Source organism: Orcinus orca, chromosome 20 (genome assembly GCF_937001465.1).
Source record: "Orcinus orca chromosome 20, mOrcOrc1.1, whole genome shotgun sequence".
NCBI classification, from domain to species: Eukaryota; Metazoa; Chordata; class Mammalia; order Artiodactyla; family Delphinidae; genus Orcinus; species Orcinus orca.
In genome coordinates this window covers 2,656,565-2,673,269 of record NC_064578.1, presented here as the reverse complement: position 1 = coordinate 2,673,269, position 16,705 = coordinate 2,656,565, and the positions used below count along the sequence as shown (strand labels likewise).

The window sequence follows — 16,705 nt, the reverse complement described above, 5'->3', positions numbered from 1 at the left end:
AACAGGGCTGCTAGGGTTCCGTGGGGATGCCATGAGATGATGCCCAGCAGACGCTGAGCATGGCAGTGTCTGGGGCGTCTGCAATAAGCCTTGGGTGACAGCAGCCTTTGGACGACGGGGCGTGCTGTCCCAAGCCTCCTGAGGGGTCCGAGGAGAGTCAGCTATGGGGCAGGAAAAGCACAGTTCCCAGGGTGCCCTCTGAAGCCCGAGACAGAGGCTGGTCTGGGCGGGAGATGCCAGAGGGCTCGCCTGCGTTCCCAGGCCGAGATCCCCAGGGCGTCCATGGCCTCTTTTGATCTGCCTTCTCCTCTGGAGCCTCCTGTCAAGGAACCAAATCACTCTCCGACCCTGGCAGCTCCCCTGCTGCATGTCTTTCCACTGTGGGTTGGAATCCTGACTTTTCGGCCACTTTAAAGGCATGGGCCCCCTGCTCCCCACATCTGCCACTCACTTCTGTAGAGGCCGTGCTGCTGGCGTGGACGGCTGAGCGGGAGCCCCCACCCGCGGCCCCGGGGACAGGCGCCTTCCCAGAGCCCCAGGGGCCTCTTGCCAGGTGACTTCAATTTGCTGTGACCCTGTACAAAGCATCACTTCGTGTGAATGGGATGCGCCCCGGTGACATTTTAATTACCGACCTGCGTCCAAGAGAAGCTCGGAGCATCTTGCAGGCCTGATGAGACCCACTGTCTCTACCCCCCCCACACCCTCCCAGCCGCCCTCCCCCCACGGCCTTGGGCCCCTGAAGATGCCGGCAGGAGCCGAGCTCAAGCGCTGTGAGTGGTGCGTGAAGTGGACGCACGACCGGGCCCGGCCCGACTGTTGGGTGCAGCGCTGGGTGGACGCCAGGCACCCGCTGGTCTTTGACCCTCACAGCTGGCGGGGGATCCCCAGAAGCCTACCCTGGGAGAAGAATCCGAGTACAGCCCTTTCTCTGGACACGTTCTGGTCATCACTGCAACGGAACAAATAACCCCGAAACTTAGCGGCTTAAGACAACGGTGTCTTTTCTTTCGCTTACGAGTCTGCGACTGGGCAGGGGCTGGTGGGGACCCCTCGTCTCTGCTCCATTTTGTCGGAGGCCTTGTCTCCATGATGGGAACTGGGGCAGTGGGGTGAGGCATCTCCCTCTGCACGTAGGTGCTCTCACTGGGCCGCGAGGAAGCCGCCTTTCCTACAGGGTGGCTCAGGTGCTCTGAGAGCCCACAGGGGAAGCTGCAAGCCCTTCTGTGGCCTCGTCTAGAAGCCACCCGTGTCACCTCCCAGTATTCTACTGGTCATCTAGAACCAGCCCTGATTCAATGAGGGCCACACGAAGCACGGGCTGCTACCGTGTGCCCAGCTCTGGGCTAGGTGTGGCGATACAGCCACGAACACACTAGAGGAGGCGCTACACTAAATGGAAAAAGATACACCGTATCGAGTGGCGAAAAGTGCTGGGAAGGCAAAAGCAGGGCCAGGGAATAGAGAAGGACTGGGGGTGGGGCGGGGTGGGTGGAGGGGGCAGTGATGTCACACAGGGGCACGGGACAGCCTCTCTGAGGAGTGGCATTTGAGCATGGTCAGAGGGACGTGAGGATGGAGGGTGTCTTGGGAAGAGGGGATGGAACGGCCAGTGCAAAGGTCCCGAGGCAGCTGTCTGTGCGTGCAGACGGTTGGTGTGTTGCAGCAGAGTGGGCAGGGGGTCGGGGGGTGGTATGTGGAGGACAGGCAGGTGGAGGTGGGCGAGGGGAGCAGGGTTTGTGGGATCTTGCAAAGACTTCATTAATTCCAAGTGAAGGGGGAACCACTGGAGGGTTTTGAGCAGGGGAACAGCATCTGACTTAGGTTTTAAAAGAATCACTGCAGCTCAAGTGTGGGGAGGAGGGTGCAGGGCACTAGGAGGGAAGCATGGAGACCAGGTAACTACGTTCTCCGCTTTCCAGGTGAGGAGGCTCAGAGATGCAGAGAGAGAGAAGTTTCCACGGCTGTTCCTCTGCCTGCAGCACCCCAGCCCTTTCCCTTGCTGGCCGCGCTCGCCCATCAGCAAGAGCTTGAATCTCTGTGACTCCCTAGATCCCTGCCTTCGGATGTCCTGGACAGTGTCCGCCTTGGTCCCCTTTCCCCGCCGTGAACCTAGCTCAGGGCAGACTTAGCATCGAATCGAACAGACGAAAGGGCTGGGCACGGTGGCCTGAGCTCAAAGGCTTGGGCCGTCCACAGCCCCACCAACCTGGACAGTAATGACACAGGTGAGAAGGAACCCGGGACAGGTGAGGCGGGCTTGTCCAAACACTGAGGGCTGAGCAAGATCGCCCGCCGTGGGAGAGATTCAACGGCGACCCTCCCCTGGGAGACATCACGGAGGGGAAAGTGGGGGGTGGCGGGTGCTGCCTGCATTCCCTTCTTTCCTGGAGAACCGACCGTCCCAAGTCAGCACCCAGGCCCAGGGTGTGTTTCTCCCATAGGAAGTATGGTCATTCCAGGTGGGGTTGGGGGACAGATCACCCCGAGGAAGCAAGGAGGGGGCACCCGAGCACCGAGCTTGAGTCTCCAAGTAGCTCCCCTCACACGAGGCCCCCTCTGTAACCAGCAGTCAGCCCCCATTCTGGGGGGGGCCCGGTGGCAGTAAGCACGGCCACAGACCACCGGGCCACTGCAGCTCTTTAATCTTCCTTGTAAGCTCTGCTCTCACAGATTTGGAAAATGCCTCTCTGATAGACTAGGGACTCACGCGACAATCATCGCCAACAGACTGGGCGTCCCGGTCATCACTTTGCCATGAGAAATAGTCACACGTGGGCTTTAACGATCTTACTTCTGTGAGGTTAGTTACCATCGGGGGAGATCGCTGCTCTGCGTTTTCAGTGTAAGGAGGAGGCGGCTGAAGCGTCTGGCCTGCGGTCAGAGCCCTGTCTGACCTCTCACCTTCCACCAAATAGTACAAAGTGGATGGTGTTTTCCTTAATAGGAATTCAGAGCAGAAGGCTTTTCCTCTTCTCTCATGCACACGTCGGCCTGCAGCCGGCCTTCCATGAGAAACGCACACACTGAGGCTCCAGCTGCGGAGAGGAGGAGGAAGAGGGAGCCCCGGGGCTCTGGGCGTATGGGGTTTACCAGCATTTCAGGGTTTTCAAGCTACATCATGGTACCACTGCACCACCCTCCACCCCTTTCCTTATCCAGGCTCCCTGGCGATTTGTGGGATCCACTCATGAGGACAGAAATCTGGGGATCCTGAGGGAGGAGTAGGACCACTGCGCTCTCCATGCCTCGGAAGGATGTCGCATCATGGGGTGAGACTGAGCATCTGGGGGTCTCTCTCCTCCCTAAACATTTCCCCACGGACTCTCAGCGCATGTTGTGAGAAGTCTGGCCTTCGGAGGAAGTGGTTTTCATCCCTAAGACGAAAATGCTGGCGTTTAACCCAAACAACTTTGGATCAATTTTTTTCTTTTTCTTCTTTCTTACTCTCCTTTTCTCTCTTTTTGGGGAGAGGAAAGTTATTGATGGGGTAAACACAGATGTGTTTAATGTTTTAAGTCAGTTACCAGTGTATGTGGAGTCAACTAAATATCTCTGGGCAATAATTAGCCCAGAGGTTCTTCATTATGGCTGTAAATGGGAGGCCGCTGATGAGAAAGATTTTTAACGTACGGATGACAGAGTTCAGTAGTGTTGGACATTTGCTAACTGTTTCCACATGATCCTTTAACGTCAGTGAGAGTGCAGGGCTGACTTCTAAGCTCTCTGGTGAAAACCCAGAGACCATCTCCATCACCAGCTCCAAACTACTGTTAGATGCCTAGTTATACGTTATTAACTAGGCTTCTTCCGGGTCCTTTCCGCGTCAGTCCTTCATATGCAAGAGTATAAACACCTACAGCATGATGGTCGTGTCAGGCTGCACCGCCCAGGATGGCTGCACCCATCTACCGCAGCCCCCTGCTCTTCCTACACTGAGATGCTGACCGTCCCCTACTCTTGCATCTGCCCAGGCTGGTGACTGTAGTGCGAGCCATGCTGTGTGACAGCTGAGGCTCAGACGTGAAAGGTGATGCTGCGTCCACCTGGACCCCCGGGGATGCTCAGCCTTGGAACCCAGCTGCCATCCTCTGAGGAAGCCAAACAGCCACCCGGAAGGGCCACATGTGAGCGTCCTGATCCCGGCCCATCTGAGGTCCCCACCAGCATCGACCACCAGCCAGGTGAACCAGAGGACCTTCAGACGATTCCAGCCTCCACCTGGACCAGTCCTGGGTGGTGCTGAGCGGAGTAGAGATGAGCCGTCCCTGCCAAAGCCTGCACGATGCAGAGACGTGTGAGCAAAATAAATGTCGTCATTGTTTTAAGCCACTGCACTTTCGAGGGTTTCGCTCTGCAGCAAGAGATAACTGGCACACTGGAGGTACAAACCCAGTGCACAGAGAGCTTTTTGCCCTTGGCTGGCTTGATCTTATTTTCTTTTATCTCAATTATAAGTCATTTCGTTGGATTATTATCTTGGTTCTATCATGTATTTAAACGCACTGAAAAAAAGGTGTTTTTTTTTTTTTTTAAATCTAGGGCAAAATTCACAAAACATAAAATTAATCATTTAAAGTGTACAGTTCAGTGCCATTTAGTACTTTCACAACACTGTGCAACCACCATCTCTATCAAGTTCCAAAATATTTTCATCACCCCAGACGGAAACTCTGTATTCATTGAGCAGTTGCTTCCCGTTTTCCCCTCCTCCAGCCCCTGGAATCACCAGTCTGCATTCTGTCTCTATTGGTTTATGTATCCTGGACATTTCGGACACATGGAATCATACATGTTCTCCTGTGTCTGGCTTCTTTCATGGAGCATAATGTCTTCAGGGTTCATCTGTGTTGTAGCCTGTATCACAAATTCATTCCTTTTATATGGCTGAATAATATTCCACTGTGTGGATGGACCACATTTGGTTTAGCCATTCATCAGTTTCTGGACGTTTGAGTTGTTTCCACTTTTGGGCTATTATGAATAGCGCTGTTATGAATATTCAAGTATTTTCTCAAGTCTTTGTTTTCAATTCTTTTGGGCATATTCCTAAGAGTGAAACTGCTAGGAAGATAAGAATCTTTTCTAAACACCAACAGTGCCATCTAATGCATGCAGTGGCGAGAGGCTGAGAATCTCTCACTGAATCATCTGCAGTCTCAAGCAGTGACAGCATCCCAGGTAAAACAGGACATTTAAGATCTATTCTTATGGTTCTTAAGAGACCAAAAGCTCACCCCCCAAAAAATCCTGGAGAGGGGCGTTTGCTACTGCTTGTTATTTAGATTTGTAGTTGATGAAGATGTTTTAATGACATTTGGAAAAAATATAACCCATGGTAGGTCACACTTGGTAACTGCCATTTTTGTAAGTCCGAATAATCAACTATTGGCAACTTCCTATGATTCCACTTAACATCCACTAGAGCAGACTCTGCATATCACAGAAACTTAACCCAGCTTCATCAAATGAAGTCAGGCTATGAGGCTTGATTTTCCTGTGCGACAAGGGTTCCAAAGATGGGCAGTCCAGCACACTGCAGTGGCTGACGGGCTTGTTAAGAACTGGGTCTCCTTCTGGCTTACTGCCCTCGGTCCTGAGTACAGGCACTAAGCCTGCATTTCAGGCATGGAGGAGGTGATAAGAAAAGGGGAAGAGGTGTGTGCCAAGATTTTATTTAAAACAAAGCAAAACACGCACGCACACGATAGCTTTCCTAGAAACCCACGTCTGTGGACAGACATCTGTTCACATCTCGTTGGTCAGAACCGGGTCATTTGGCTGCCTCTAACTGCAAGGGATGCTGGGTATTTCTTTATTTTGATGCTGTTTTATTTTGGAACAATTTTAGATTTTCAGAAAAGCTTCTGAGACAGTGCAGAGGGCTCCCACATACCCTGCACCCAGTCTCCCCTTCTGTTCCCCTTCTGCTACTATCTTCGCACCCAGTCTCCCCTTCTGTTACTGTCTTCCATCACAATGGCACACTTTCAAAAGTAAGAAGCAACACTGATACATACAGTTAACTAAACTCCAGACCTTATTTGGATTTCACCAGTTCTCCCACAAGGTCCTTTTCTGTCCCAGGGTCCCATCCAGGGTCCCACACTGCATTTAGTCATCATGTCTCCTTAGCCTCTGCTGGGCTGTGACAATTTCCGAGACTTTCCTTGCTGTCATGATCTTGACAGTTTCAGAGAGGAATGGTAGGATGTTTTGTAGAATGTCCCCCAGGTTGAGTTTGTTTGTCAACTGGGCTTTTCTCATGCTTTGACTAGAGTTATATGCACAGAGATATTGGGGCGGAGGCATCATATCCACATGACTTATCACTGGTGACGTTGCCCTTGGTCACCTGATTAACATAGTGTCTGCCGGGCTTCTTCACTCTAAGGCTACTATTGGTCTCCATCCTTTGGAAGCAATGCAGTAATTCAGCGCACACTCGAGGGCGGGATGAGGCTCCACCTCCTGGAGCAGAGAGCGTCCACGCAGATTATTAAGGATTCTTCTGGAAGGAAGAGTGACGGCTCTGCTGTCACCCTGAATAAAATCGGGGTCCTCTTGGTAAGGAAGTAGGGGAGCATGGATATTCCATCCTCAGTTGTGAATGGGGGTACCAGCATTTGCCTTATCTATGTGGATAAGAGGATTTTTACTCTACTTTTTAATGCTGGGACTTCCGGAAGCTTGGAATAATGGTTGGGGTTCTTATCTGAGGTTGGCAAACTTTGACAGGTGAGTTTATTTATTCAGGACTTATGTACTGGAGATGGGGACAGTCACTGGGGCCACAATCGTGCATGGATTGTGGCAGACACAGCTATTGTCACCCAGTATCACTTTCCCTTTCCCTTAGTAATAGAATCCCAGGGCTTCAGCTGGGTATGTGGCTGTCCAGGTAAGGACTTCATTTCCCAGCCTCCCATGCATGGTCGTATGACTAACTTCTGGCCAGTGGGATACAAGTGCAAGTGACGTAGCCAACATCTGAATTAAGCCATGGACCAGGTCTCCAGGATGGATAAGTGGGAAGAAGAAGGGACCGCTGGTTCTTACTCTTTACTGGAGTAGAAGCTTTTGGTATGGTGGCCCCTTGGGTCAAAACTGTGGCATCAGTGATTGTAAGATACCCATAAATTCTACCCCTGCGGGTGACTCAGATGACGGTGAATTCACCAAAGAGAACTCTGTCCTGGGGCCACCTCTTATTGTCTGTGTCAACCTGAGCAAACCACACCACTTCTGTGCCCCTCTGTGAACTTCTCTGTGAGTGTCAAGGCCTCTCTCACAGATAATCAGGGAAATCCAATGCGCTGAGTATGTAAGATACTCAGTACGGTGCCTGGAAGGTAGTGTCTCACAAATGTTCGCTTCTATTTTTGTTATTGTTATGATTATTACCACAATGTTTGTAGAATTAGAAAAAAACATTTATGATAATAGGGTCAGAGACCATAGTCTTCCTCTGTTTTTTGTGGAGTTTTTTGGCGGGGGGTGGGGGGGTGGTCTGTTTATTAAACATGACTCTAAACTGTAGCCCTAACAAGGCTAGTCTTAAATGTATGAAACGATTTCCAAATTTGGGACCCATGAACCACTTCAGGGCACAGGAATTAGTCTGCATTCCAGATCAGTTAGGGAAATAGTTTGCAGCAACTACGACATTTTGGAACACATCAAATAAGAAGAGAGATGACTGTTGTATGTCAGAGTCAGAAAGAAAAAGTAAGGCATTTCTGTGTGATTTCAAGAATGGTTCACTCACAGAGTCCCCTCTGGAGACGCAAGAAATAGCAGGCCTATGTCAAAACCACAGTGAACTTTTCACTGACTCAAAGACCTCCCACCCAATCCCAGGGGATGGGGTAATTCAGTGGAGATTAAAGGCTCACTCAGTCCTGGTAACCAGAGAAACGCAAGTTCTATTAGGTTACCAGTTCCATTTTTCTGCCAAGCAAAAAGGCAGAGTTTCCCTGGAGGAGACAGAATATTTGCTCTCAGCCAAAAGACCCCAGAGGACCAGAGCTGTTTAACCGAGATTACGAAAAAGAAAAGAAGTTGAACTGCACAGCTTTGCTGGGCCTGGACCTTACTGCCAGCCCCACACTCTGAGCTAAAGCCCCTGGCATTTAAATCAATGAAAAATGAATAATGCACTTAGTTAAACATTTCCTCCCACCATGAAAGTCCTCGGTCGCCCTAATTTCTTTCTCTACTTGACATTTTCACTTCTTTTTCTGACCAGATATCCAAAATGAAATCTGGCACTCTGAGGACAAGTGCTCTCCATGCAAGTTTTCGCCAGCGTTCTATTAGGAGCTTTGAAACTCAACACCCTCTTTTTATCCCATATTACTTCCTCCCCTGGAACTGTTCAATCTCTACTCAGCAATCCCATTAGACTTTTCACTTCCATTTTTTTAAAAGCTGATAAAAGTGTGTAGGTGTTTGAACCCCATCCAGGGAGGTCGGCTTCCAAGCTCAGCAGAGAGCAGAAGGCTGCATTGGGTGTGTAGGGTGCTGCCGGGCGCTGGGTCCCCTCCCTGGCTGCCCGCCCATGCCTTTGGGGTAGGGAGGTGGCCCATTGTGGGCACATGTGTGGCCTTTGCCGCATGCTCTGGGGATGGTGGGATCATTGCACAGATTTTTACGTGGCTGGAAGTGCTTGTTTTCATCTTCCTGGTAAGTGGCTGAACTTTGTAAAAGAAGAGAGTGACTTAGCAGGAAATGGTGGCACTAACACAGTATTGTATCATGTGGAGCCGGCCAATGTATTCATGCTTTTCCCCTTCTTTTTCAGGGAGGGGAGTTGCCAGCTTTGTTGCAGGGGAGGGAGGGGCGGAGGAGCCTGTGAGGGTGTCCACGGAAGACCTGTGGCCACCCTGGGAGAAGGGGGAACTCTGTTTCTGCAGCAGACGGTGGCCTGTCCCCAGAGCCCGTCCCTGTCCCACCTCTGCTCTGGTCTGCAAACACCTCCCAGAGGCCTTGCACCCTGGCTCCGGTGTAGGTTTGCCCCACGGGGAGCCCTGGCTGAGACCAGAGGTGGAGAGCTCTCTCCATCTCAGCTCTCTGCATCTCAGCCTCCTTGGTGCTTCCAGCCCTTCCTCCGTGGTCCTCAGATGGACCGGGGTCAGCCCCTGCTCTGCTATTGCCTGGCGAGGGGCGAGTGGATCCGTCTCTCTGAGCCTCAGTTTCCACAACCATTCAGTACAGCCACTCGCACCGACCTGGCACCTGGCTGGGACTCACCGAGACCATGGTGGTAAAGCACTGCTCAGCATCTGGTCCCCGCGGGGCTATTCTCATCTGCGTTGGGAGTCGCACGCAGCCCACCACCTGTGCCATCCGAGTGCCACAGGTTCAGTGCTGTTGAAGGACAAAGCAAGCAGTTAAACTGAAGATGCATATATTGATCTCTAGCACTGGATGTTATTTTAGTGATTTTTATCAGAGCATCTCCCCTTCCCTGGCCCCTGCGGCATTCCTTCTGTGATCTGACAAGGAATTGTGTCAGGGGAATACTGCCTGTGGCTATTGGGTGACCGATTGGATCTATGCCCCGCCCTTACCTCTGCAGCAGCTGGTCAGCTTTTCCTGTCATTCAGCCAGCATCTCAGGCACTGCTGTGTGGGGGTCAGTCATGACAGGGAGTCGTCGACAATCACAATTACAACAGCAGTTGATGTTTACCGAGCCCCCTTCAGTGCAGGTTCCCAGCAAGCGTCGTATTGGCTTTTGTCATTGATTATTCTCCTATTTCACAGATGTGCAAACTGAGGCTCCAACTGGCTGAGAAACTGTGCTAAGTGCACACATAACAGCAGCTGCCCTGCGTGTGCTGCTTGTTCCCTGGACACACATGTTCTCTTGGTCCTTCTGTACTCGGACTTGGTCAGTCCTGAGGCTGATACCAGGAGGGAAGTGCCGCTATCACATTCATGTTGCAAAGGAAGAAACTCGAATACGTGACCTCACTGCCAGGGCCCGGCTGCTAAGGACAGGAGGAAACTTGCATCCACCTGGGAGCTGGACACAGAGCCCGCGCTCCTGGAGGCAACGGGGTCAGCACCGTCTGAGTCTGGGTCTTCCCAGAGCACAGCCTGACATGTGGCTTGGGCAGTGGTGTGCTGGGAGTGAGACGGGGAAGCCAGAAAGGCAATAAACATTCATTGGTGATGCTTTCCTGCTGTGGGCATGCGGGCGGGCCAGGGCAGGGTCCACTGAGGGCCCCGAAGCTGGGGACGCACCCTGGGATGCGCCTGGGGGCACTGACTCCTTGCCCCGTCTGGCCTGTCCTGGGTGGGGTTGAGAAGGTCCTCAGGAAGCCGTTGGCATGTGTGATGCGGCCTGCCGATGACCTGTGGGGGCCGAGGGCTGCTGGGCGGGCTCCGAGGTATGTTCTCTGTCGTTAAGCCCCTTTCACACTTACGGTGCCCGGGACTCATCCCAAGTCCCATCAGAAAGGAGCTGGAGGACACGATGGCAGTGGACAGGACCCTTGCTGGGGGTGTCACTGTGGACTTAGCCCCTGCCCAGCACCCACAGGGAAGCAGAGCCAGCACCAGAGTCCGCTGACATCCCAGAGGGCCACACTCTGTCCTGGCTTCTCAGACCTCACGCAGACGGCAGGACATCAGGAGGAAAGGTCAGGCCCGTCTCCTCCCGCTGCTCCAAGTTCCACGCGAGGGGACTCAGCACGATCAGTCTCGGGGGCTTCCGTTGCGGATTGGCCACTCCCTCAGCGGATGCTCTCCGCTCTTCTGGGACCTCAGGATCTGATGATGAGTGTGACGGATGCCAGTCCTCGGCTGACAGGCACAGCCAGGGGCCCCGCACCCTCGGGGAAAGTGCACTGTCAGGGCCGAGTCTCTCCTGGTGCCTGACCCCAGCCAGCGTGGGGCTGGGAGCCAGGTACAGAGATGCGGCCGGCGTCGCTCCTGGCTGTGGGGAGCTGCCCCAGGAGAACATCGTTCACGGAAGAGCAGAGCCTGCAGAGACCACCTGATCCGCTTCCGGAGCGTTCAGAAGAGAGGGGAGCGCGCAGTCCTGCTGAGGTTTAGTGAGTGTAAGCCTTGTGACGGCACTGGGTTCAGCGCTTACAAATACTAACTCACTGAACTGCAACAACCCCGCGGGCTAGGGTTGCTCTTTATCCCACCTGCTGCAAAGAAACTGAGGCTCACAGGGGTTAAGTGCCTTGCTGAAGGTCACCAGGTGGTCTGGCTTGGAAGTTCATACGTGAAATCCCTAGGCCATGCGGCCTCAGCTCCATTCGGAATCACAGCAAAGTGTAATAGAGAAAAAGCCTCTGGAATAGCTCATATTCACAGAGTGTTTATTAAGTGCCAGGCTCCAGGGGAAGTGCTTTCTGTGGCTTTTCCACTGAATCCCGACAGCAACCCGCGAAAGTGGCACAATCTGCATCTCCGTTTTGCAGATAAGCAAAGTGAAGCTCAGAGAGGTTGCGTAACTGTCCCAAGGTCACTCAGGTTGGAATCGTGGAGCTGGGATCTGAACCCTGGCGATTGGGCTCTGAGCTCACCCTCTTGGGGCAGTGTTGACTTCTAATGCAAGACCCAAGGGACAAGCCACATGATCTCCCAAAACACACTTTTACCATTAAAATGGGAAGTGTCGATGTTTTCAGGCCTGTCCTTGTGTCTTGTTCATCCACGGTCCAAGCGCTAACAGAGCGCACGGGGTCAGCACTGACTGAGGGGGTGTGAGCTCGCTTCATGATTGGCCCCTTGGGAGACACCGGCTCCTCAGGAAGGAACCACAGAATATTTTCCGAGATGCCTCCAGGTTTAGCTCATCCTTCAAAGTGTGCCTGATGGAATAATCCCCCCAAGAGATGCTCCAGAAAACCAGAGTTCCAGGGCCGAGTATGTTTGCAAAAGCGCCGAACGCTACACTCCCTCCTGGAGATTCAAAATGCCCCTCAGCCCGTGAGAGGCGGTAGAGGTCGTAAGATGCGTAAGTTCCGGGGATCTAATGTACAGCGGGGGATTACAGCTAATAATACTGTGTCACGTACGTCGCTGAGAAAGTAGATCTTAAGTGTTCTCACTACAAAAAGAAGTAGTAACTGCGCGCCAGGCTGGAGGCGCCACTAGCTGATGCTGAGCTGGTAATCATTTCGCTACATATAAAGGTATCACATCAACACGCTGCACACCTTAAGCTGACACAATGTTAAGTGTCAATTATATCTCAATAAAGCTGGGAGGAAACTAAGGCATACCTCTCAAAGAAAAAAATAAATAAAAGAAGATATTTCTCAGACTGATTCTTTACCCAACACAAGTTCAAGTGCCAGATGCACACTGAGGCCAAACAAACATCAGAGTTTGGAGCAGAGAAAGGTTTGCTGCAGGGCTAAGCAAGGAGATGGCTGACTCTTGCCCCCAAAACCGAAACTCCCTAACGCGTTTCAGCAAAGCATTTTTAAAGGCGAGGTGAGGGAGGGGTGTGGTTAGTTGTTGCAAACTTCTTGGTTTCGGAATCCTTTGTTCTTGCAGTCTTTATTCGTTGCTTTAAAAAAAAAAAAAAAAGATGAGAAACTATGATACTATAACGGTCCTTCCAATAAATCCACAATAGGCAGCATTATGGGGAGGAATAGATAAATCATCTAGTGTTCACTAGCTGGAGATTTTTATTTTATTTATTTATTTTAAAAATAAATTTATTTGTTTATTTTTGTCTCTGTTGGGTCTTCGTTGCTGTGTGCGGGCTTTCTCTACTTACGGTGAGCAGGGGATACTCTTCGTTGCGGTGCGTGGGCTTCTCATTGCGGTGGCTTCTCTTGCTGCGGAGCACGGGCTCTAGGCATGCGGGCTTCAGTAGTTGTGGTACATGGGCTCAGTAGTTGTGGCTTGTGGGCTCTAGAGCGCAGGCTCAGTAGTTGTGGCGCATGGGCTTAGTTGCCCTGCGGCATGTGGGATCTTCCCAGACTAGGGCTCGAACCCGTGTCCCCTGCATTGGCAGGCAGATTCTTAACTACTGTGCCACCAGGGAAGTCCTGGAGATTTTGATTTTTTTTTTTTTTTTTTTTTTGCGGTACGCGGGCCTCTCACTGTTGCGGCCTCTCCAGTTGCGGAGCACAGGCTCCGGACGCGCAGGCTCAGCGGCCATGGCTCAGGGGCCCAGCCGCTCCGCGGCATGTGGGATCTTCCCAGACTGGGGCACGAACCCGTGTCCCCTGGATCGGCAGGCGGACTCTCAACCACTGCACCACGCGGGAAGCCCCGCGGAGATTTTTAAATACACACTTTTAGACCCTGAGAGCTCAAAGAGACAAAAATAATACATATATGCACAATAACATAATAACCAAGTTTGCTCTAGTAGAAGTGTATAGAACTTTATGCCCAACAAACAATATGGTGATTTTTTTTTTTTTTTTTTTTTGCCACATTGCACAGCTTGTGGGATCTTAGCTCCCCACCCAGGGATTGAACCTGGGCCTCGGCAGTGAAAGCGCTGAGTCCTAACCACTGGACCGCCAGGGAATTCCCTATAGTGCTATTTCTACCCTGGCTCTTAACACATTCCTTTCTTCTTCCTACCTTCCTTCTGCTCAGCCCTCTGAACCCCATTCTGTTCTTTTTTGACATGTTCTCAGTGTACTCTATGATTTTAAAATGGCTTGTGCTAAGCACTGAATGAGTATTGAATGGCATTTGCAAATTGCTTTGAGTTTGTGGCTTTGACAGAAGGGTTATGTAAAGTATTGATAGCTGAACTACTTTCTCAGGGGGCGGGTTTGAAAAAATGGCAGATCAAAAGCTTCTTAAGAATGTGTACGGGTATGTGTTGGGAGTCTGTTCTGTCCAAAGGAAATCTCTGGCAGGTATTAATTTGAGGGAGAAAAAAGGAAGTTTTGAAAGGCAAGTCATCACTAGGAGGAAAAAAAGGGAAAAGGAAGAAAAATTACAGCATGTTTTAATTGTGACTCGGAAACTTTATAAACACAATTTATACATGTATCACTTATAATCATTTTCCTGGCCAGAGCAATAATTATGATAAATCCTTTGTCAACCCTGCTTAGGGGTCTTTATGAAGTAGTCGGAAATTAGTTCACATACTAGAGAATACTTCAATAAAAATCCGATCCAACCCAGCCTCTCAGCACATGGAATTCCACACGGCTCGTAATCAGATGTTCACCAAATCACACTTTTTCACTGCCAAACGCCTTGCCAGGTTAGCATAAACAAGTCTTGAATTCATTAAGTCGCATTTTTTAGTCTTCTAATTAGCTAAAAGTTGTACATTTCAAGCACAGCATGTCAAGAACTCAATGTCAAGGTATAATGATATGGCAAAGGTGCAAAAGTCATGGCCTTTTGTCAAAAATGTTGGTTGATGACTCTCTGCTTAACTGGTCTTGGGCTGGCTTTGGGAGATGTGTAGAGAGGGGCTGGCAAGGAAGCGTTCTTAACACAGGGTCCTTCTTCCTAAAAAGTCACCCACTCCAATCTCTACCTTTTCCAACACCATCTGAGGTTGGGATGCTAGAAATTAGGTCCTCCCACACATTCACCTAATGTGAAAATTTTTTTTAAACACTTTCAGTTTTCTTCCCCCTCAGTGATTTCACATCAGCAAACTCAGCCGCAATCCATGTCTTATCATGATCATGTTGAAACATAAACATTTCTCTCAATAATGTTTCACACACTCATCTGCAGTGCATTCATGCAAAAATGACAGCGTCCCGATAGTATTCCAGCTCATGTGTTTAAACTTACAGTTAAGTAGCTTCAGACCACGTAGAGAAGACTCAGGGTGGGGACAGCAAAAGCAGACTCTAAAATGTCAGACCTTAAAGACCACCAAATCTGATTCTCTCCTGTGTTAAAACTGAAAGCTGAAAAAAAAACCCCAAAACCAATCAGGTTCAAAAACAACAACAAAAAAGTGAAAGCTGAGACCCAGAGGGGAGGAAACTCACTCAAGTGTACATGGTTGATTAGCAGCGGAGTGGGAATTTGAAGAGGATAATCACATGTCTTTCAGAGCATCCTTCACTTCGCTGAGATGCTTTGCCTTTCTGATCGCATCTCACACTCCGAGGAGCCCGTGAATCAGGGAGCTGGGTGCCATGCCCCCATCTCACTGCCGAAATACTGAGGAGAAAGAAGGCCAAAGGTCCTGCATGAGTACACGTAACCACTGGGTGCTAAGGCTACAATCCAACTCTCCTTAAGTTCAGATCATGCCCTTTTCATTAGATCAGGGGATCCTGGGGTTTTCATAAAGGACAAGGAAGAGTGTCCATGAGGCAGTGGCTTTCAAACATTTTAAAACACATCCCTAATAAGAAGTCATTTTACCTGGGTCTCTGGGGCAGTGGAGGATGCTACCTGGCCTCCATTCTCTCTTTCTTGCTTTTAGTGCTAGAACCCCCTAAGTTTGAGTGGACACCCAGTTGCTCAGCTGGAAGACTACATTTCCCATCAGTCTCTCCTAGCAAGTGCGTATGACCTGGAGGCTACCTTCCGGCCTATAGGATGTGGGAAGAAGTGTGTGCATCTCAGGTGGGGCCCTTGGAAGAGGAAAGCACCTGCCTTCCGCTTCCTCTCCACCCTCTCCTGTGGGCCGTATGGCTTGCTTCAGGCGGGGCCCAGGCCAGGCCAGGTTGATGAGGGTCACACCCAGGGGAGGTGGAACACCCTAGGAAGGATCTGGGGGTCTAGATTATCCCACAGAGCACAGCTGTCTACTAACCCTGGCCCCCCTGCCCACCTCTGGCTGGGTGCAGACAGGGAAGCAAACTTCTACCTTGTTGAGCCACTATATTGTGTGTCCCTTTAATACAGCAGCATAGTGTAGCCCTGACTAACGTACCCAGGCTACACTCACACACACACGTGCATACTCACGCACACACACACACACACACACACACGCACACGCACAAAACAGATGTTTCAGAGATGAAGCCACTGCTTACCCTGTGAATAGTGCCTTGGTCTAGCCCATTCCATTCCATTCCATTCCATTCCGCCCTGCTCTACTTTTTAAAAAAAAACAAAACAAAAAAACAGATATGGCTCCTTCCCCTGACCTCATGATCCACTAATGGGTTACGACCTGCAGGACTAGAGCGCTTGTCTAGAGACAATGCATTAAACTCTGCCGAGGGACCCTCGAGCAAAGCACTTTGCCAACAGAGGTGGAAGGAAGCACCTACCCCGGCAGTTACGACAGATATGCACAAATGCAAAGCAGCACGGAGCTCGGGAACGACAGGGGCACACTGTGGGCTGGTCTCTGGAGTCGGTGGATGCCGCCCGCAGGGCTCCGCGGAGGTGGGTTCATAACGGGACGGGCACGGACTTTGCATCCAGTAGCGTTAAAGCATCCCGAGAGTCCAAGTGTGCACCTCTGCACTCTCCAGCCACGCTGGGACCTTTATACACTCAAGCTCAGGTGTGCCAAGGACCAGGTGCCAGGAATAACGAGGCCCTGCTCCTCTGGGCAGCTCACTCAGACCGCTCGTTCTCTGCTTTCCATTTTCTGGGAGAATTTTCACCTTCCTCGGGTCTGCCCCCACCTCTCCCCTCCTCTTGGCTACCTTTACAAGCAACAGTGGCATTGTAAGAAAGCGTCCTCTGGGCTTCCATGCTGGCCACGTGGCCCTGAGGAAGTTAGGGGGACTCTTCACCTGTAAACTGGGTGCAGTGGCACC

General features: G+C 51.0%; 1 long non-coding RNA gene across 1 annotated transcript in view; it reads right to left on the bottom strand.

Annotated features, from left to right (window-relative positions):
- LOC117196699 (uncharacterized) overlaps window positions 1-16,705 on the bottom strand; it is a 71,075-nt gene that overhangs the window by 18,401 nt on the left and 35,969 nt on the right. The window contains exons 6-8 of the long non-coding RNA XR_004477007.2: window positions 14,966-15,140; window positions 9,573-14,881; window positions 9,253-9,369 (exon numbers count right to left, since the gene is read on the bottom strand). This is a non-coding gene — a long non-coding RNA (uncharacterized LOC117196699). The remainder of the gene's footprint in view (window positions 1-9,252; window positions 9,370-9,572; window positions 14,882-14,965; window positions 15,141-16,705) is intronic.